Below are 22,164 nucleotides of genomic sequence, written 5' to 3'. Positions count from 1 at the left end.
GTATATAAATAAAATTTATGTAAATATAAATAGAAATAAATAATATTATTTAATAAAAAGTCAGGGATTATTTGTGAAAATATTTACAAGGTCTTAAAGAAAAAACACCACCAACAACCCAGCACTTTAATCAAACCACTGCAACCAATACACGTATCTATCTATAATCTGATATTATTTTTAATCCTTTTTTTAAATCCCAGTCACTAATGAGGGATAACGCTGGACTGAGGAGGGCCAAAGAGATTTATTGATACAAACTCAGAGACGTCGCTGTAAATCAGGACAGTGAAGAAGTATGCCACTGCTGGCTTATGTTCTCTTCCTGCAAAAGGACAGGGATGAATGAACAAGTGTCTGAATGAATGACTGAATAGATGAATGAATGAAAGAATGAATGCATAATGAAATAAATACATTAAAATACATTGCCAACTTGCTGGGCTCATGTAGCAAGTGAGCTTTTGGGGGCCTTTGTAAAAATACAGGCAGTGGTGTCCTGTGTTCTCACTTTTATTATAAATTAAAATCTGTTTTGCCCAATCCCTCCAAGTGCTTAATTTTTACTGGAGGTCAAAAGGTGCTTTGCATTGAGAAAAACTGCAGGATTTGGCTCTCTGTGCTCTCTGCAGCCCCATGGAGCTCCCCTTCCTGATGAGGAGCACCACACTGCTGGGGCTGGCTGCTGCCCGGGGACCAGGGGAGGACCCCAGGGATCCCCATGGCCACCATGCTGCTGTCTGGGTGACAGCTTCTGAGAAATCAGCAGCCCATTTCCCACCCCCCTGCAGCACCAAAGGCCCTTTCCTCCTCTCCAGCCACAACCCTGGCCCCGTGTTTGTGGTTCCTCTTTGAAATTTAGCATTATGCTTGCATGCCATGTATCAAAGTGGCATCTTTTCCTGGGCAAGTGGCAAGCAGGACAGCTGGTGGAAATCTTATAGGTACCCAGTGACAGTTGTAGGCTTTTCTTCAAAAGGTGCCAGCTATACAAAGAACATGCCAAATGTCTCTGCGAGCTCCAGCTTGCAGAAACCACATGCCTGACTTCATGGGAATGGTTTTATTCATTTTGAAAAGACTGTGGTGAACTGAATTTATGTATTTGTTTCTGAAATGCATCTCTGTTTTGAACTGCACAATCTGATTAGCTGAAAGTCACTTGCATTTTGTTCCCCTTTCCTCTTCTGTAACGATAACCTGGAGGATGAAGCTCTTCCAGCTGGAGATGAAGGTCCTCCAAATGAGAAGTACAGAGTTATGGGTGCCAATTTAATTAGATTTCACGGATTCGCACACAAATGGAAGGATTTCTGTAAGGAAAGAATATATTCAACGTGAATAAACAACTATTTTTTAATTGACTAAACCAGCAGCTTTATTTCCCACTGCTAATATTTCTGTCCATCAGGTCAGGGATAATAAAACAAAATTCTCAGAGAGTTCACTCAAACCTTGGCTTTTCTTATTGAAAGTGCTCCTGTTCATAAAACCTACACATGCAAATACAAAATAAACAGTTAAATGTTTGCCTTATCTGTGTCTGTATTTCCCAAGGAGAGATTATTTTTACCCAGTTTTCACTTACAGCATCCTGCTGAAGTTTCTGGAGGAAAAAAGAAAAAGTCTGAAATTTGTTAATATTATTATCATTACCTTTGGGTAAATACATTCTTCTCTCTTAATGGAGTCAGTATTTTCATTCCATAGTAAGAACTTTTTCCATAGGTCTCCTCCGTTCATGGTTAAGGTTAGTTCCTTTCCCCTCAGTTTTTGTAAGACAATTTTTTCCTTCTATTGAAAAGAAAAGCACAAAAAAAACCCCAACCCTGTAAGGGAACATGGCTTCTGGAATAAAAGAAAACAGACAAAGTACACATTATGGAGTGTTTTAAAGATACACAAACACCAAAGTGCAATGTACTTTACGAGGACCCAGGTTATGTGTTTTAAGAAACTGCTTCCAGCAGATAAAATAACTGCTAAAAGCAGGTGTTTATTCCAAAAGATGCAGCAATATTTTTCTGTCATATCACATTAAATCATTTATGCTGCATGCTGCTATGTTACACCACATCATGTTAGTACATATGGTGAAAAAACCGAAGTGGAGTAACATGATGTGACAGACAACATTTAGCAAAAATACTCACTTATTTGACTCAGATACTTGCTATCAGTTTGAATCAGGGAGCGTGGTCCCAAGTGAAGCTGACAGATGGATGTGAACTCACTAAGGAACAGCATCCAATGTAAATCTGAAAGTTTCTTGCCATACACCTGGTCCTCATCCTGCCGGTGGTTACTGCTGTCCTCAGCTGCTCTTTCTCAGTATTTTCTTTCCTGCTGTAAGTAGTTTGACCAGTTGGTTGTCATTTATTTTGACATAACTCGTGACTTTCACGTGAGGGACTTAGCACGTCTTGGTATACTGGGTAGAGATGTGCTGTTAAATGACAGCTGATGGAATCACTGTAACAGTTCTGGTGTGAGCAAAATTGTGAATTACACCAAAAAAAAAAAAAGTCAGAACTCTGTTTTTATGTATAGGCAGGGTCTGTTTTAGGTAAGAAGAAGATTATCCCTGAAGGCACCTGTATTTAATACTGTAGCAAAGTCTTTTTTGATGGACTTAAAAATATTGAGACTTCTTTATTGCTCTTGGAGGAACTATTTCATGGTAATACTTCTAAAAAAAGTTTAGGAAAGAAGTGCATGTTCATGAAGATAAGTAAATCAAGTAATCAAATATAAGCCAGGCAGCCGTGATGCAGGCCTTGCCATACAAGGATTTTTATAATCGTCAGTCCTGATCTAGATGGTGACTTCCAACCCGCAGGGCAGTGCCTGCACAGCTACAGAACCACGATGGGTTTTGGCACAATCTGTCCTAGCAGAAATGAGGATGAGAGAACCTCGTTGCAGATGTCAGAGGGCTTCAGCGATGCTAGTGAAGGTATAAAGTGGTATAAAGCCTGGCTGTTGAAACATGAAAAATTTACAGGTGGACTTGAAGATTATCCCTGTTCTGGTGGTAGAGCCAGAGACAGGCCAAGCTGCCAAGTGATTGTGTAGCACACCAAAGATCTCAAAGAGCTGTAGTGGTGAGTGTGTAGATGCAACTATAGAGAAAAGAGCAAGACAAGCAACAACGTGCAGGACTCTCAAATGAAAGCTATAGATGTCAAAATGTGAGCGTGTATTATGGCAGCAATTCATGATGCATGGTCCTTTGCCTTCTCACCCCTTGCAAAGGGAATTTTCAAGACTATTTGCATTCAGCCATTTGCTGTTCAGTCTCGATCAGCAGTTTGCAACCTTTGTCCAGATGCACTTTATAAAAGCAGCAATAAATGCTAGCAATAACACTGATGACTGGAAGATGCACCTAAGAAATAACGTGTGCCCATGTCACAGCAGAGATGCACGCAACCTCCCGGAGTGTTCACACAGGTATCAGCACACTGCCCGAAGGAGCTCAGGAACAGAGGTGTAATTGCAAAAGAAGAAAAAAGGAACAACGCTAACTGTAAGTTTGCTTCAGTCTGTGCCATCTTATCCAATACTGCTAAAATGTATTATACTTGAGGAATTAATTTGGCCTGGCTCATGGGTAGTTTGGGAAAAGAGGACTGTTTTGCGTGAGCCCCTACACCGCTCTGTGAATCCCCTGCCAATGCTTGCTCTGTGAGCAGCTGGTATCACTGCATTTTGTGCTGATGTTGTTCACTCTTCTCAGGAAACCTCAGGAACCTTCTTGCCTCGGGCAGTCTCCTGAAGATGTGATGGGCTGGGATCTTGCATCAGCAATCAGCACTTCCTGCTGCCTTGTCTGTCCGTAAGCCAAGCGTGGGCTGGTGCCTCCGCAGGGATGCAGGGCAGGAGCTCCGGGGCGGGGGGGCGGGAAGCCCCAGCACAGCTGGGTTCCCTGAAATACAATGTGATAGCAGGCTGAGAGGCTTCTCCCAGCAGCCTAGGAGAGCTGAGCTGAATGAATCCTCATCCAAAAGGTAGGTAGCTGCTCCTGGTCAAACAAAACCAAAAAAGGCCCCGAGGCCCAATACCTAAAGAGGCGACGCCCACCTGAGAAGCTGCTAAGCACTGAGCAACCCCCACTGCTGCTGCCTCTGCATCATTTGTACATCCCTTATGCTCAGTCTGGATGCCATCCTTTACCAGCTGGCCACTGAAGTGCTTCTTGCTCTCGGTCACACCAATAATGCTTCTTGCTCTCGGTCACACCAGCATGTCCAGGGGCTTTTAAGAAAAGGTTTCTGCCTACCTGCCTAGGCAAAGGCGTCGTACCTTGTGCTTGCTTTGAGAGCTTGGTCTGGTGGGTGAAGGTGTTTTGTGAAAAGAAATCCTTTGAGCAAGTGTGCTATTCTCTTTCTACCTGATGAAAAACAATAAAAAAAGTGATTAAATAATTAATACTGGATGTTTCTTAACAGTTGCTAAGAGGCTTACCTAATTTTCTGAAGCTTTTTTTTCTTAATTTAGGAATAAAACAGACATAATTGAGCATGCTATACAGAAGCTGCAAATAACACTCTGGAGAGAATTGAAAGAAACATTTCTTTGATTAGAATATTTTTCTCATTAACAGGATGTTCAAAATAAAGCAAAAATTTGATGCACAGAGCCCGTGGCAGTACCAAGTTAACACTGGTGTGCTCCCGCGTTTTACTTCATGTTTGCTAATCAATCAAAAAAGACTCTTGCTAGCAAGAAAGGTCACACCTTTCATCACAGAACCAAAACTTTTTGACAACAAACAATTGGATTTTCATCAGTCCGTTTAAGGTGGATTTCAGCATGGAGGGTGAAAGCTCATGGTGGTGGGATGGAGAACCATGCTCTCTGGATAGTGGGTACCACATACTGTCAGTAAAGGGACTGTCTCAGCTGTATCAAGGTGTGATGCTGTTCTAAAACAGTGACTTCTAAGTTCATATTATTTGGAGAAGAGAATAAATACTGTTTGGGTAGGTATGGGTGTGCAGTTTTTCTCAGGAAATAACATCAGGGTTAAGGCACCTGTGCATGCTGTGGTCAGGGTGCTGCAGGACCAGCCAGCCTGCAGAGTGTTAAAACCACATTCCTCCATTGTATACTCTTCTCTGTTTTATCTCAGGATAGAAACAAACCCTCTGTGCCTCTACCATGGCCTTCTAGTTCTATTCTTTGAATATTTTTTTAAAGGTCTGTACTCTGATTAATACCCCAAATTTTCTCAGCAGTTGGAAAAAAACCCACAACCCTACATTGTTTTCCCAGACAGAAAATACAGCCTGGTACTTTCACAAGCAAAACAGTCCCCATGCAATTTCTCCTTTCTTTCTCCCCATTTCTTCCGCTACAAGCGGAGGAACAGCCCCGCTGCCCTTTCTCAGCGGGTGAGGGAATGGCTGTCTCCCTGGGAGCAGTCCCCGCTCCTCCCTGGGTGCAGATGGGAGCTGGAGCAGGGGCTGTGAGCAGACGTGGCCAGAGCACACCGCTCGGCCCTCATCTTCACCATCTCCCGGGCTCTTCCGCAAGTCAGTCATGCCCTTGAAAGAACTGGGGTGAAATCAGAGAAGCAGTCATGAAATACCACTGGTTTTGTCGTTTTTCCTTCCCCTCCGCTGGACGCACAGACATCTGCTACCTCCAAGGAGTCTCCCAGGCGCTGACAATAGTAGATCCCAGACTTACCCCTCGCCAGGATTTACACCCTCATTCTGCTGGAGAAATCATTGATATGAAAAGATGCACACGTTGCCTGCAGCTATAGCACATATTGCATGGCATGACACACACATAAGTGAGATTAATTTGAGTTCTGGGCATCATTAGCTCAATTAAAAACTGTGATTTTTTAGTTCAGACCTACAGGCCATTGCAGAGAAGAGTAATCATAAGACAGAAACGAGTTCCCTAGTTAAAAATTAATTCCCTAGACTAAAAATATAATCAAACGATGTCTACAGTATTTTATGAAGAGCTGGGAGGATAATAAAATTTAAAGCAGCGCAACATTTGCATTTTGTTCGTTTCTATCCATATTTTTCCATAGACTGCTTTTCTGTGTGCTTGTTAATCATATGCACTGCTACAGTCCTGGCATTTTAAGATCACTGTTCACATCAAGATTGAAAGGAAACTAATTACAATCACATTCCAGGGTGGTTGTTTAAAGCTCATACAGCGCTGACTACAGCACGGGAGCCTTGACCTTTATTTGTAAGCATGAAAATAAGGTAAAGATGAAAGATTGCTTTTCATCCAGCTCACATGCGGGGATCAGGAGGCCCTCTGGAGAAGCAGGAACGTGGTAAGTCCCCGTACAGTCTCTCTCCTCACTGCCTCTCCCAGGCTGGCAGCAGAGGCCAGTAGTGCTATGCAGAAGCTGTGCTCCACTGCAGCGAGGTGAGCGCAAGCACGGCGTTATTTTGCAGCTCTCCCTTGGGCTGCTGGAAGAACAGGCAGTGAAGAAGCAGACCCCAGGACACCATTGCTCCCACCCCCATGCAGAGCTTTTAGGTGAATGGTTCGCACGGCCTAGTGCCCCGCGCCACGCTGAGGAGATGGTGGCAGCACGTGCAGGCTGCCTGCGGGCGAGGGCCGTAGGCAGCACTACTATCCCTTCTGCTGCTCACTGTGGCTTAATAGCACTAGTAGGATCTAGGTGGACACATCAGGGTAGCATAAGGTCCCCCTAACCTGAGGGGGTACAGGTAATCCTAATGCTATCACTGATTTCATTAGGTGTGAATGCATTTAGAACATGCTGGACAGCAGATCTATTCAAGGGATTTCACCTGCCTCTGTGCGCCTGAATTTTCAAAACTATAAATATTAATAAATCTTTACTGTGCTCAAAAGAAGCTGAGAGGGAGTTACCCAGACAGGTTTCAGCCCAGGAGCTGCCGATGTGTTTGCAGCGAATGCTCCTTTCAGTACCGTGACCCGGCGTTCAGAGCCCTGCCACTGCCACGGCAAGTGCCAGCCCCCGACGGATCCCCTCAGTCCCCCCTTCCCCCTGTTACTGCAGCTCCGCACCGACACGAGTTCACTGAGGAAAAGTACACCGGCACCGACCTGAAGCGATCACATTCCCCCGCGTTCAGTGCTGCGTTTACCCTGCACAATCGTTTCTTTTGCCAGGCTCCATCTTCTAGCAGAAATCACCGTCAGAGCCCTGAGGTCTGGTGGGTTTATTGGCAGTCCCTGCCAGGTAATTTCTATCTCCTGGCTGGAAAAGTTCTATTTCAGGAATTAAGCAATGAAAGAAGGGAAACTCATCCCACAGGGGCTCAGAAATGCCCTGCAACCCACAGCCCCCAGCGGGTCGACTGCAGGCACCTGGCTGCCCTTGGGGCTGAGAAACAGAGACAATTTTGCAACACCCTCCTGGAGTATTCTGCTTCTGTCTACATTCTTCAAAGCAAAAATTTACTCTAGCAAATATTTACAGAAACTAGAGAATAAAATAAAGACCAGTGAAAGCTGCTGCAGTGAACTTCTAATTACAATCCACAAAGTGTTTATGAATAAATTTATCTATTATTTGTCTAGTTCTAGCACTGCTAATACTTTGCCTCGTACCATTACAGGCTGAAGGAAACAATATGCAGCATGAAAATGAAAACAATTTGACTTAATTATTTACACCATTACCACCCCTTTGAATTAGGCCCTCCATTTCTTCAGTATTTTGTAAAATTTAACTGGTAATTATGCTTGCTTAATTAATTTTATTTATCTACTACTACAATAAGATCAAAACAAAAAACCTACCAGAATGCAAAATGCCAGCTATGTCCCCTAATTGTAAATGTTGCTTTTAAGCTTCTATGATAAAAATGTAGTATTTTGTACCATTCCCTTTAAAGTGTGCTTGGCTATACTCCAATACTATTTAAGTATAAACAGGAAAAGCCTTGGAGGACAAGTAATCATACTTAAATGACACAAAGATCATTAAAATAATGTTCCAAAAACATGGCAAAATTAGACATCGCAAGACCGTTTTCTTCTGTGAAGTGTTTCACCAGATGGTGAAGAGTGCTGAAATAGTAGATCTGAAAGAAAAGAAAAAACATTTCCAGTTTTCTCACGCTAGCGCCGTACAGCGTGCGCAGCTCTCATCTGAGCTTGTCTGAAGTGGCATCTCACACCTTGGCTTAATCAAACGTTCAAGCTTAGGATAACATCGAGGTGTCTAAGTGAAGCTCAAGGCTGAATCACAGTCTGGGAAATCCCTGCTTTATTCTATTAAAGTTGTCAACCAGATTTATTCAGAGATGAGAACAAATGAGCGTGTCAGCATAAGTTATTGTGGTAATTTGTGAAACTCTTAATGAGATATTTTCAGAGCTCATAAAAAGGAAGAGCTATGCCATTAAATTACTGCACAATAAGTGCATTTTGATACAGGAAAAGCACTGGGTTTTTATCAGCAATGACACCCTGCGTCAGTGGTGATGCATCAGTGAGCTATTAGTATTTAAATACAAGGATCTAACAACCATCTCAGAAAGTCAGTGCTTCATCGTATCAATGGGACAATGTTTATGTATGCTAGCTGCCATGTGAAATGGCCACAAGTGGGATGACTCTGCACCATTACTACTAGGTATGTTCTCTTCTGAAGGACTTGACAAAGTTCCTTTCTACAGGGCTTGTTATACCTTCAGGTATCACTAGCTTTTTTGCTAGCTTTGTCAGTAGAAATATATAGAAAACTAATGATTTGTTAAAAGGCCCTCTAATTTTGTTACTCAGATATTTAGGGAAATTCTTCTCTTGGCTAGGAGTTTCTACTTTTAGGAATATTGGTGAACCCCCAGTATCTGTCTGCCAGCCACCCATCTGCTCACGAACCTCTAATTTTTGTTTATGTATAGTTCAGGGAATCTGTAAGTGAACAAGGTGAAATCTTTGAAGGTCCTGAAATCATTAGTGGTTTCTGCTGACCCATTACCAATCCTAGGTCCCTGTGGAAAGGCCTGTCACTTCTAGGAGATAGCAAAGTCACAGTGGGGACAAGAGCTGCCCTGCCCCCTGTGGAGGAGGAGGTTTCTCATCAGCTGAACACAAGTGGCTGAGCTGAACTATGGGGAAGAGGGTGTTAATGTTGGGTTTCTTAACCATTTCCTAGGGAACATATGTGGCAAATCCAGATCCACAGGAAAGCAGAGCCTGAAATGAAAGGTGACTTCATTCCTGATTGGCAGTCATTCTAGTTCCATGCTGGGCAAGGGAACAGCCTCTCATTCACTATATTACAAATATCTTTGCACTGAGTACTCATGATGCCTAAATAACAGCCTGCATACTGCATTTAGTATACTTCCACTATCCAGACTTAGCAATAAAAAATAAAGCAAAAAATCCACCATGACTTTACATACATCCCCATTCAGTGAACATTCAGAAATGAGGTTTGCCAACTGGAAAGGATTAATATAATTTTAGCAATCCAGTTCGTCTGTTTGCACCCAGCTCATCTGCTTAAGTAAAAGATGGAGCATGGATGGCTTTCAGTAGTCTGTTTAACAAATGACTGCTTTTAGCCCACTCCTCGAGGACAGATGACTGTTTGGTGAGCAGACACCGTAGGTGACATTAACTGTCATCCTTACCATCCTTCTCAGGTGGTTGCATTGGTGTAGGACGGAAAGTGTCCCATAATCTGAAAAGATGACTGTGCTCTGAATGGCTGTGAGCTTGCACTGACCCCCAGTGTTATTTCCAAGCTCAATAACCTGGGAAAGCCGTGTCTCAGTGATGCTCTGTGCCTCAGTTTTCCACCTGTAAAACCAGCAATACAAGAGCATTGCTAAAACATTATTGTCTTTTCCCTTACATGGTTTTCTGTTTAGAAGGGCTCTTCTAGGAACACCAAATCCTTCTGAAAACTTGATTTACAAAAGAACCCTTGACAACACTTGGTAACCTCTCTGTCTTCAGCAAGGGACAGGCTTTATTCTCCAGTCTGAGCTTAATTTTGTTTTTGGAACTGTATCATGGAGGCCTAGATGAAATTCTTGCTTTGTGTTCAAGAAAGTCACCCCGTGTTTGCATGTGCTTTGACAGAAGCCGCTGTTCTCAGTACTACACTGCCAATATGGAGTGCTTAAAACTGGGAAAGCTCCAGCTGTACATCTATTTTATATTATACCTAAGTTTTAGGCAAAATATCATTTCTTATACTTAAATACTAATGCCTTTGAGAGAGGGAGGAAACAAAAAAGCCTGGATTGAGCAGCAAATACAACAAAATCAAATCCTTTAACATGCTATGCCACTAAGAAAAGAGCTCTGTCTCCAGCCAGCAGAGGTTGCTCTGATGTTAATGATTAATCATGGAACTTATTTTCACTAATAAATCACATGAAAGAAATCAAACACAAATATTGAAATGATTAAATGATCTACAGGCCAGAATGTTATGAGACCTGCTGAGTGAGCATGGCCTGCAAAGCAGCAGTCCCTAGCCCATCTCTTCTGGACAACTTGCTGCCCACAGAGTTTTCCAGTGCTGTGATGCAGCCACAGCAGCCAGGCAGGCTGCAGGAACAGGAAAGCATTGCCAGTGCTTCGCTCAGCCAATCCTGCTCCCCATGAGGTGGTAGGAACTGGGTTTCCTGGTTTAGCATGTAAATTCTGTCACTCTGGCCCTTAAAAATCAAGGTTTTGTTCAACGAGGACTTGTGTTGATTTTAAATGGATACATGAATTGAAATAAACAGATTATTTGCCCTTATTTACCAAACAAGATTTTTTTTCTTTCCCAGTTATTAATTTCCTTAAATGTAAAGTGACATCTCTAAAATGAAAACAGTTTATTGCTTGCCAGGAGCAAAGCCTGCCTAATTTAAGAAATTCAGAATTAAAGCTTTTGAAGCATATCAGGGCATGTTTATAAAACAATTATCATTGCAAACGTTATCTCTGCTCAATACAGCCTCTCCAGGCCACTACCAAAGCCCAAAACCTCAGTACCAGTCTTCCCCACCCTGAAATGTTTCATCAGTTGCATAAAATCAGGTCATCCTTTGATTGCAACTTTCCTATCTCGACTCAGGCATTCAATACCAAACCAAGCCAATCTGGAACATATCTGACACTGAAAAAAAATAACTTGATGTTTAAAATTAAGTAGTAGGCTCATTATTAATAACTGACAGCAGACAAAGGAGTGCAGTGACCTCTCCAACAGAGCATTTAAATCTTTGCACAACATGCTCTGCTTGTGCTAGGCTGGTTTCACAAACAACAGCTGTGTAGTTCGTTAACATATGAATTCCCTTGAGGTAATTTGGAGGAGCCAAATGTGCTAAACTAAACACCTCATTAAAACAGTACTTTAAAAAAAACAAAACAAAAAATGCAACCAAACCCCAAACTAATTTCACATTCCACTTTTGCATGTGGAGATGCTTGGTGGAGAATATTCTGTTATATAGAATTCATTCATCTGTGATGTTGGAAATAGGGGGTTTTAAAATCGGTAATATGGGTTTTTCTCTGCTAAGATGCACTTGAGACTAAAGTGTCTTTGAAGTGTATTCTTTCACAAAGAAGCAATTAACTAGGACAATAATGTTTTCTTTTCCTCCCTGTTTCTAAGTTGAACTCACAGGCCACATGTTTGTGCTAAAATATGCGGGACCTCATTTCTCTAGAGTCTGGGGAGCAAATGGACACAACCAAAAAGCATCTCTCCGGCTGGTCTCAGATGGGGTCAAGGCAGAAGTGCATGCAAGTGTCCTTGGGGCCACCATGTGCCCCAGGACAGCCTTGCAGAGATTTTTCAGGAAAGTCCTCTGCCACAAACACTGCTGGTCGAGCAGTGCGGTGTAAGCCCAAGCAACCACGCAGAAGACGTACAGTCCAAAGGCACTGGCAGAAACACCTCCCCTTGCTCCTGCAGAGGGCTCAGATGCCTTGGTTGAAGCTTGTCACCAAGAGTAACTTCTTACTACCCTTTTTTATTTGTATAATTCTGCTAGTAAAGAGTTTCATAAGCTCCTTGGTGCCGCCACTAAAATCCCTTCTGGAAAACAGCCTCTCCTGGCCAGGTAACACCGCCCTGTGAAACACTGGAGTTCCAATGACTCCCGTGGTGTGGCTGTTCCAAGCACACAGAGAAAGTCAGACTTTTTCAGAAAACTACTTTTCTCACCACCCCCCTTTGTCTCCAGCTGAATTTGTTGGTGACGGGAATGAGAGATGTGACTGACACATTTCTGACAGTCTACAAGGAATTTTAAAAGAGTAAGCCACTGATAAAGAGATTGAGTCCCTAAAACTGCCTCCCTCCAAAAATATGTAAATTAGTCACCCCTCTTTTATCAATGGTTTACTGTTGGCATCAAGAGTATTTTTTTTTTTTAAGATAGATGCTCATAGAATTTATTAATTGCTAAATGAGACTGCAAATCTCTCAAATTTAGATGTAGTGTCAGGTTTTGATAGTTATCTTAAGACAAATGACTAGGAACTTTTTGCTCCTACAGTCTTATGAAGCAACAGCCTTTTTTCCTTCAGAAAATTACAGTTTAAGTTTAACATAACATCTGTTAATATCCTGGATAACCTGAAATTAAAGGATGCCAATAGGTTAGGGCTATTGGATTTTTTTTGTTGTCTTCCTTCAAAATTCTTATTTTAGAGCTCCAGTCACACCTATTTTGTGTTTCCCATATCAGGAAAGACATCAACCTAATTAACAATGATAACTTGGAACTTCCATAAGAAACATTTAACATGGATAAAACCAACAGAAGTGGCGCTGAAACATCAACATTGAGGAGCTTATGCATACTCTATAAAAGCCTTTACATTCCTGAAACTTAGGCAAGAAACTTGGTTTTAGGGAGACAAAAAACCATCCCACCCCTACTATCTTATTTTTGTTCACTTTAAAGCATAGCTTTGTAATGTGTTGGAATTCCTCAAGGTTTTGTAAATACTTGTCTGAATTCCTCCCAGGTATTAGTATGTCATCCTAAACCCAGAAAATACTATTTATTCTCTGCAGGACTCAATGCATTCTTCTTTGAAATCCTGCAGGTAACTGGCTCCCTCCCAGGGTAATCTTTCATACTTCAATAAGCACGTATGTGTGAGTTCAGTCAGAATTAGTATTTTTTAAAAATTCCAATTCCTCCGTTGCTTCCAGACTTTGGCCAAGTGCACTTTGGAAAGCTCCATTCCCCCTGCCAGTTTTATAAGTAAATCCTGTGGTCTGGGGATTTTTGATGGGCACACTGAATGCAGCTTGCCCTGGCTTCCACATGTACAATCATTCCCACTCTTCCAACCCTTGCTATTGCTTTCCCACCATTTCTTTGCCTGTGTTCCATACAATTATACCTTTAACAAATGTAAACGTTCTTACCACTTTTCCTTCAGCACTGTTTTCAGCTTGGTAAATTCAACTTTGACTCTTTCTTTTCCCATTGGCATTTATAATGTTACTTTCCAACCTAGCTTGAAGTTTTGCCTGCTTTTTCTGGTTTAACAGCTCACACCTGCAGGCAACACGAGCCTCCTCTCCATATATCTTGCAATAAATACAGGCAGTGGTCCTGCCCTTACCGGGTTTAGTGCATCCCAGTTAATGAAAGAAATGCCGTGGGATAACCTTTGAGATCATCCTAGCTGTGCCATTACCATCCTGACTGCCCTCCACCCTCCAGACACAATGCAATCAAGCCCATTGATTTTAAAACTCTGCCACATTTTGTGGCCTTAAATTGAGCTCAACAGCTTCTCTATGGCAGTTCCTTCATCTACCCAACATCCAGCAGCTTCTTTCCAGTTTGGGGAATTTGATACAAACAACAAATTGATTTCTGAGGGTCTTTTTCATAGAATTACTATAACAACAAGCACAATCATTTAAAGCATGCCAAAAATTCAGAGTTTCTAGCTGGTTTCTGAGATGCGACTTAAATTGTTCTATTCAGGAATTTGTGGTAGACACGGTGTTTTGCAGAGGCTTTGTAAGGACTTCAGAATCCATCTCGCTGCCTTGTGGAAAGCCTGAGACTTCGAGCATTGCATCTGCAGCATAAATCTTTACACTTGATGTTTACTGGTAAGCAAAAACTCCTATGTATACAGCTGCAGAAAATACTATTCAAGAATAAGAAGATTTTGAAATCTTTCTCTTTTTTCATTTATCTGGAAAGTCTGTCATACATAGCTTTTTTTAATCTATGAACTTTTTTTAAAAAAATCCTGTCATTACTATTTTTCTGATGAATAAAAAAAAAATCGCCATGAAACAGATGCAGAAGACAGTGGAAATCTTTGTGAAGAAGCAACTTCAAAGCAGCACTTTATTTACTGGAAAGCTATCATCTTGGATCCTAATACAAACCAGAGCTGCAGCTGAGCCTGCCATACCACTGCAAGTGTAAATCCTAACCCAAGCAAAACCAACAAATTCAGGTTACATCCTCCCCCTAAAAACACTAAAAAAGCACACTTATGTGCGAGAATAGCTTTTCACCCCCTCGGTGTATTGCCGGATTCCTTGTTCACCTCTACACTACCAAAGCAGCAGATTAGGGTAGAATCACTAAAACACCCAACATTTTCACTGTGCTATAATATAACTTCCAATACGACTCCTGTGCAGTCACTTCTGATTTACCCTGATAAGGAAGACTTGTTTCAAGGGATGCCCAAACCCCACAGCCACCCTTAATCAGCTTTATGTCTGGAGGATGGATTTCGCAGGCAGGAGGGCTGACAGCCTGCTTGCAGAGCTCATCCCCCAGCACCTGGTGGACCAGTCACTCTGGATCACGGTGGCACATAGTCGTTAGGAAAATCCATGGGATTGTTGCTTCTTCTAAGTCTCATTTGTTCCTTGAAAGGCAGGTCTATCACACTGCAAAGGCTGTACTAGCCCGCAGGAGCTCTACATTTTCTGTATTTCCATAAGTTTGTAGAAGCTTTCTACAACCTGGAAATCTGAATGATTCTTTCCTACTTATTTTGTCTCTTTTTTTTTTAAAACTAAACCATCGTCCAGGTTCCTTATGCCTATTTCTGCCTGTAGTTGGTACTACCACATAGCAATTTACTCTCCTTTGAAAGGCAAGTCTGGCTCTCAGAGGTGCCCTGCCTTGCTCTGAAAAATGAAATTTCATTCAAAGGTTCCATCATCTCCTGTGTTTAACAGTATTTCTCCTTTTCTGGTATGGAGAGCAAAAAAGGAACAGATCCCCACAGAACTGATCAAGTACAAACTCACATGTGCCACACCAAAGTTAATCATTGACTATAAGTAAAATAGATTTAAAAGTCTTTTCAGAGTGGTAAGATTCTAGAGGAAGAGATCAAATTACTTGCTTTTATATTGCCATAAAGCTACAGAGATTTTTTTTTCTCTTGAGAGTTCTGAAAAGATCACAACTTTGTCCTAGGGCCAAGTCAGTTAATAACAGCAAACTCCCACTGATACTAAAAATCAAACATTACTATTATTAGGAAATAACTGAGGATTAATAAACATTTTTAAACTAAATTACTGTGACCTTTTACCTTACAGAGACAAATTATAGAAATACTTTCACCTTGACAATATTAAGAATACCAATTTTTTGGTATTCAGTAAAACTTACTACATCGTCCATAGAGTACTATTGCATATCTGTTACTGAAAAAATAAAAGTAGTAAAAGATTTTTAATTAAGTGAGCAACAAATAAATTCATCCCTTAAGACAAGAAGGACATGTATGCATGAAAACAGCCCCCAATAAATAACGAGAGGATTAAACACTTGCAAATTCTTCAATGATGAATTAAATAATGGACCAAATATAAGCTTTCCTTGCCCTCCCTGCTCAAGATTTACACTACTAATCAGCCAGTTTTCAAATCCTTAATGTTCTAAAGCATTTGCCTTTAAGGCAGCAGTAATTTAAGACTGCTACCAAAATGAATGTTTTTCCATTAGGCAAAATAATTATGTCATACATTCTATCAGTGTCCTTGGACTTAAATCTTTTTAGTGCAGGAAACTGTCAGTCAGCTACAGTTTGATCAAAAAACTTGATCAAAAGCTGCTGCATATAGAGAATGCAAATAAAAAGCGACTTTTCTATGTACCACAGTAATTCAAGGCCATTCATAAAAATTAACAGCTTAATGACAGGGCATGTGTCATCATACAGGTCTGGCACCTTTTGAGGAAGGCATTTGAATATTTATGCGTTTTGAGGCCAGCATCAATATCTGTGCACATTCAGTTTGCAAATCCCTACATCAGAACTCACTCATATATTTCACTGACTTTTCATGGGGTTGTGGGATTGTAATTGTGAAGTCAGTAAATTTTTACAGTATATGATTACTTGCCTGTTGCTTTTGAATTCTCAGCCCACGTGAGGCATGCACTACTGCCCCTTACTTTTGCAGAACAAACACGGAGCATTTCTGCTTGGGATATGCTCCAAAATTCACCCCAAGGTTAAGAACTTAGGAGAAGTTAAAGGGATTAATGTATTACTTAACTGGTGTTCTGGAGCATTTGAATAAATAATATTTGCCTCATTTAACTGAAACTTGCACTTATCATAAAGCCTCATCTCCTGCAATTGGATCCTGCCACACAAGGAGCCTGAGCATCAGATTGCTCCCATCGTCTCCATCATTACACAGTATTACCTTGAGCAAATACTTTGACCTTCCTGTGATTTAATGTTTATCTATCTTTTCTTTGGGGAGCAGGTTTGTCTGCCAGAAAGCTGCTGGCCTGTAAGGCAATTTTAGGCAACCCCATGGGAGAGCAGGGGTGGCTGCAGGAGCAGCCTGTCTGCCTGTAGCCTCTCCCAACGTCACTTTGAGATGTATGACTATTAACATGTACACGTGCATCTCACTTGGAGAATGTGACTTGACCCTTTTAATCAGGACACCTGGTCTTATTCTAGTACTTCTCTGGGTACTGGCTATGTTCTTGGAATGAGGCATCTGGGTTGCACACATGTCAATGGAAAAATCCCAGGTGTGTGGGAGTGCTGAGACAGACATCTGCAAAGAAATGGAGCCACCGATACTTGTACAGATCTCTGTGTACATGACGGCCACTTAGCTAACAACTGTCCTCTGTCCCCCTGGGACAGGCAATGTGGTAATGCAGTCGCTGCAAAGCACTCACAGCTGACCCAGTGATAGATGGTGCATTCTCAAATGCCAGGATAATCAAAATAGTTTTATATCACCTGAAATACCAAATAACTGCCAGAGCTAAAGGCCTCATTCTAAGATGGCAAATCCTTCACTTTTTGCTATGCACTGCTCTCTTCTGATCTTTAACTTGCAACCTGCACAGCTGCATTCTGTGCATGTCCACAGCTATGACTGCAACCCCAGCTTTGCTATAGCTGCTGTAGGTAGGAATACCACATGAGATAGATTTAACCATCATCACAGATCTTATTGCCCATACAGGTGTGGTTAAAGTAATAAGAGCGTGCCAGCATCTTGAAAAAAAAAATCATACCTTCTATTGCTGCACAGGCATGCTCATCCTTATTCATGCAATGAAAACTTGTATTGTGGACTGGGTTCTAGCGTAGTGCCCTACCTGGTGTAATAATAAATTATTGTAGCAAGACCATATACATAAAGAGCACTGATTTTCTTTACCAAGTTATCAGAACTTTTCTTAGAAAAGCAAACCCACAATGTGGGCTCCCCATTTCATCGCAGACTATGCGCCCTGTTGCTGGAGTGTGTGTGCGTGTGGCACTATTAAAATACAGAGCCTGAACTTCAGTCCCTATTAGGCATCCCAGCTGTTTGAAGATAAACTGGGAAAGCGCCACTAGAGGTCACTCAAAATTAATTGTTACCTAATTAGCACATTTTGACCCTACGTTTTAGGACGTTCTACCACTTTCACATTTAAGGCATAGTCAGCTTTGACTCTTCAGCTAATCCTGACCAAACTCAGAAAAGCTGGAGACAGAAAAACGTTCTCTCAGCTCTTCCCTCATTGAGTCTTCCCAAGGCTCCCAGATCCGCAGGCAGCAAGCCACTCTTCCCTCAATGAGCTTGATAATGCCCGCAGTGATGAACCTCCGGAGCTGTTGGGTTTAGAGGCATTCGGCCTTAGCTGTGTTATCTCGAGTAGCTGGTCACCCATTTTGAAAATTAGACAGAAATGAATTGTACAAGTGAGGGAATATATAGGGGAAAAAAGTCTTAATGTTTCCAGGTCCTGTAAATTCCTGTGAATTTTTAACCGCTGCTGTGTAGAAGAAAAAGTAGATCTTTATTACAATTGTTTGACTAACTAAAACAAGTGAAAAGCAAAGTTTAAATCTGATTAATGGGCATGTGTTGAAATATCTCTGCATGTGTTTAATCAAAAGCAGATGTTCTATTTGCAGGGGTTTTTTTTTCCATAATCTGTGAAAACGATGCTAGCAATTTACTTGCCAAAGACAAGAGGAAAAAGGATATTAATTAGTATGTTCTATAAGGTTAAGACCATCAGCTGCTGGTGCACATACATACATCACCTGATATATGTAATTAAGCACACTTGAGGGACAGAGTCCTCCCATTGCTCAGTAGGTAAATCCTGTTTGACCAAAATGAGAAGACCTTAATTTCAAATGCAGCTCAGTGCAGGAAAAATCTTGAGCAACCAAGCTCCCATAAAGTATGCTCTATTGAAAATGACCTACTCTAATTTCTCTTTTTGGGTTACTGCTGATCCTCTTTCCCATTCCTACCCCTTCCACTCAGTTTAATTGACAAAGAGTAGATTAGCTAGTCAGTTTATCCATATGTATGAACATGACAACTGTAAAGAATATTGCTGTTTCCTGAAAAAATAATTTAGTAACCTCACAAGACCAGCTTGTGCGCAGTTGAGGGGAAAAACACACATTCAAACACCGTAAGATGAGCAAGAAATTTATCAGAGACTCTGGTATCCTAGTTGCTTCATCAAGGTAATAAATAAATAGATTTTCAGCATCTGAAAAGTGACATGGGTTCTTTCTCCACTTTCTAGAGATTATTCTTGCAGAGGTAGAAAGGCTGGATTAGCCACAAAATAGCATATCCACAGACTCAACTAATGGGATTTAGATGTAGTTATATTTTGTAAAAAAATGAACCATCCTCTAAACTTCTACCCAAGAAGCCTGTAGGACCTGTGGCAACAGGACAAGGGGTAATGGTTTTAAACTTAAGAGGATGTATTCAGACTAGATTTAAGAATATGAGGATGGTGAAATACTTGAACAGGCTGCCCAAAGAGGTGGCAGATGCCCCATCCCTGGAAATAGTCAAGGTCAAGCTGGACAGGGCTCTGAGCAATCTCATCTAGTTGAAGATGTCCCTGCTCATTGCAGGAGGATTTGACTAAATGACCTTTAAAGGTCTCTTCCAACCCAGGCTATTGTATGATTCTATGAAGCCAGCCAAGTAAATGAAAATAATTTTCTTCCTTAAAACCTGTAGCTATTGAATAATAATAACTACCATTTCAAGGTCTTCCATGATCTGAGGAATCCTTCATCTGCACATAATTCATATGACCTAAAGACATCAGCTTTCTACTGCTGATGAAAGTTCTGCCTTGTGTCATGCAATAACCTCCACCTATCCCCTAGGAAAAGCTCTGACCCTTTGGTGACCACATTGCTCCTTCTGAGGAAGCAGTTAGCAGCACATGGTCCCTTTAGTTAGTCCACACTGTATTTGAACGAGAAAAGTAGTCTTATGCTAGGCCTATAGCCACATCTTCTCCATTTTAAAAAGGACTGGATAAAGAAGATTAAGGATTGTTTAACAGAAACCCTACTTAAAAGCCAAGCTTACCAGAACCTCTTCTTTGGGAGACCTCTGCTACTGGAGCTCTTACTCTAGAAGAAGTAGAAGAGTTATTTAACACATTCACCTTCTCCTGAGCTTGCACAGAAATGCTTGCTGAACTGTTATCATGCAACAAAATACAGATTTTTAAAAGTCAGGAAGGATTAAGATAGCAAGCAGCCAAAGTTTTAAACCTGAGGTAGAGAAATGGAGGAACAGGTTTGCCTTTTTTCCAAAGTAGTAGCTATAATTAGGGAAAAGCCAACACCAAAGAAGAGTTAATAAAAAAGGCCAATGATTGAAGAGTCTTACTGGATAAAATAAAAATCAGGTGGGCTCAGTCAGAGAAACTGCCATTCATTTTCAAGGAAAATTACAACTTTTGATATGCAAATAGCTGTAAAACTCCAAAAGTCTTGAATACCAGCTACCTAAATCTATCAGTTGCCCCAGATGGGTTGCCAGAGAGCGATTTTTTGCCAATTATATGTCCCTTGTTCCCCGATCAGTCTATTTTTCTATCCATTGTTGTACTGGCAGCTATCGTAAAATATTCTCAGTTGGGGTAAATAACCCCCTATTCCTTTCCTTTTCAGCTTCCAAAAAGCATCATCTAGCAGTAAAGTTCCTAGCAAGATTTCTACCCAGCTGACACAACAATTTGCAAAGACTTCTTCTTCTCCCCTACAAACCTGCCTTTTATTCTGTATGCCTCATCATCAGAAACCTGATTTCCAATTTACAACATCTTCTAAATCCCAGTCACATGAGCTTCTTCCTCTCAATCCCCTGTACAGTTTTAACCCAAAAATTAGAAAGCGGGGAAAAACCCCCAAATTTTCTCTTCTTGTTGAAAAGCATGCTCCAATGTTTCTTACTAAATATATACATTGTATAGTGCAATCATCAGGGACACACTTTTTTTTTAATCAGACTTTTAAAAGCATTGAATGGTGAAGAATAAACATAAGCTTACTACGCAATCTAAAAGATTTCATAGAGATATAAAATCAGTTCATATATAGTGGGATTTAGGTGCTCTGACTTTTGGAATAGTTCAGTAAAGGTTCAAGTGTTGTTTCAAAATGAAGCACTGAAAACCAAGGGAAATGATACCATCCTAGCATATTAGTGAAGTTATAAAACAGAACTCACAGTGGGCATTATGACTGAACGTACAGAGAAGATGAACATCTGAACGCATATGGCTTAAGTTTTTTTTTTTTCTAAACTAATCCATAAAAGGCTTCTGTAATTCTCTAAAAGCATGTAAAAATACAGACAATCCATTTCAAGCTTTCCTATCAATCCAATCAAAAAATCATAGGTTGCAAATGATAACAAATATCTGTGATACTAAAAATAACCTACCTTATTAAATTTAAACTGATTTACGCAATCTCAGTTACAATCCTTTCTGCTGCTTATGCTCCACTTTCCCTAAGGAAGGTCTGTGCTCAGCACTCCTCACAGCTTTGCACCTCCTGCTCCCCCAATGAAGAGATTCAAACGTGCAAAAGCCTTCTCTCTTTTAAAGAACTGGGCTTGATGGAAGGATCTCAAATGAACCAATTAAAAAAGAAAGCATGTTTCCTAACTCAGCTGAAATTGATATAAGATGAACCTGGCAGAATTAGCACAGCTGTAGGAAATCAGTATAACAAAATTCAATAAAAACATATAAAACCATAAAAAGGGGAAAGATTTGGCCAGATCTCTCAGACAGTTGGTTTGACCTGCTTGGTCTCACTCTTATGTACTCCTAAGCACTGAGGTGTGTGTGCCCAAGTAGTCTGGTCAGGATCACTTGTGTGTGGTGGATGATGAGGGACACTGCTGACATCCACACTTTGTTTTCTGGGTTCTTCTTGAGTGAGGACAGGAAGCTAATTCTGGATGTCCCTTTTATGTGCTTTCAAAATTGATGTTGGCCAGGATATTTTGCCTCATTATTTTATGGTTCCAGTTCTGTTCTTCATCATCCTGTCACCTTATCTTTACGTTGTTTGGTTTCCATCTTCTATAGCAATTAGAAAGGTCATTGCTTTAACCCCTGTTTTGCTGTTTCTTCTAGTGCTTTCCTCACATTTCCATTCCCCTGCATTTATAACAATCACTAGCCTCCTGGTGTACCTGGGTACAAAACAGTCATCATAAAAATCATTAAATACCAGCTGGCTTTACTCCGTACTTTGTTTTCGTTACTTTACCATTATGGGGTACGTGGCTGCATACCCACATTCCAACATACACAGTCACTACCGCAGCAGAGAGATCCTGGGAGTGCCTGCTTTCTGTACGCAGATTTCTTTTGCCATTGC

The 22,164-nt window shown here is 41.0% G+C and overlaps 1 long non-coding RNA gene across 5 annotated transcripts; it reads right to left on the bottom strand.

Moving 5' to 3' along the window:
* Positions 1–228: 228 nt before the first annotated feature.
* On the bottom strand, positions 229–21,466 carry LOC114011790 (uncharacterized). 5 transcript variants are annotated; one of them, XR_008749430.1, is made up of 6 exons: positions 21,215–21,466; positions 9,627–9,795; positions 7,081–8,063; positions 4,306–4,393; positions 1,657–1,848; positions 229–1,313 (listed from the first exon to the last, which is right to left on the bottom strand). It is a non-coding gene; the product is annotated as an uncharacterized LOC114011790 (long non-coding RNA). The 5 variants fall into 5 exon arrangements; XR_003553879.2 differs by having other exon boundaries at positions 1,657–4,393; positions 7,081–7,234; positions 7,780–8,063; positions 21,215–21,460; XR_008749428.1 differs by having other exon boundaries at positions 1,657–4,393; positions 21,215–21,461.
* Between the last annotated feature and the right edge of the window lie 698 nt (positions 21,467–22,164).

This window comes from Falco peregrinus, chromosome 12 (assembly GCF_023634155.1).
Source record: "Falco peregrinus isolate bFalPer1 chromosome 12, bFalPer1.pri, whole genome shotgun sequence".
In the NCBI taxonomy this organism is placed as follows: domain Eukaryota; kingdom Metazoa; phylum Chordata; class Aves; order Falconiformes; family Falconidae; genus Falco; species Falco peregrinus.
This window is presented reverse-complemented; position numbering and strand designations above follow the sequence as displayed.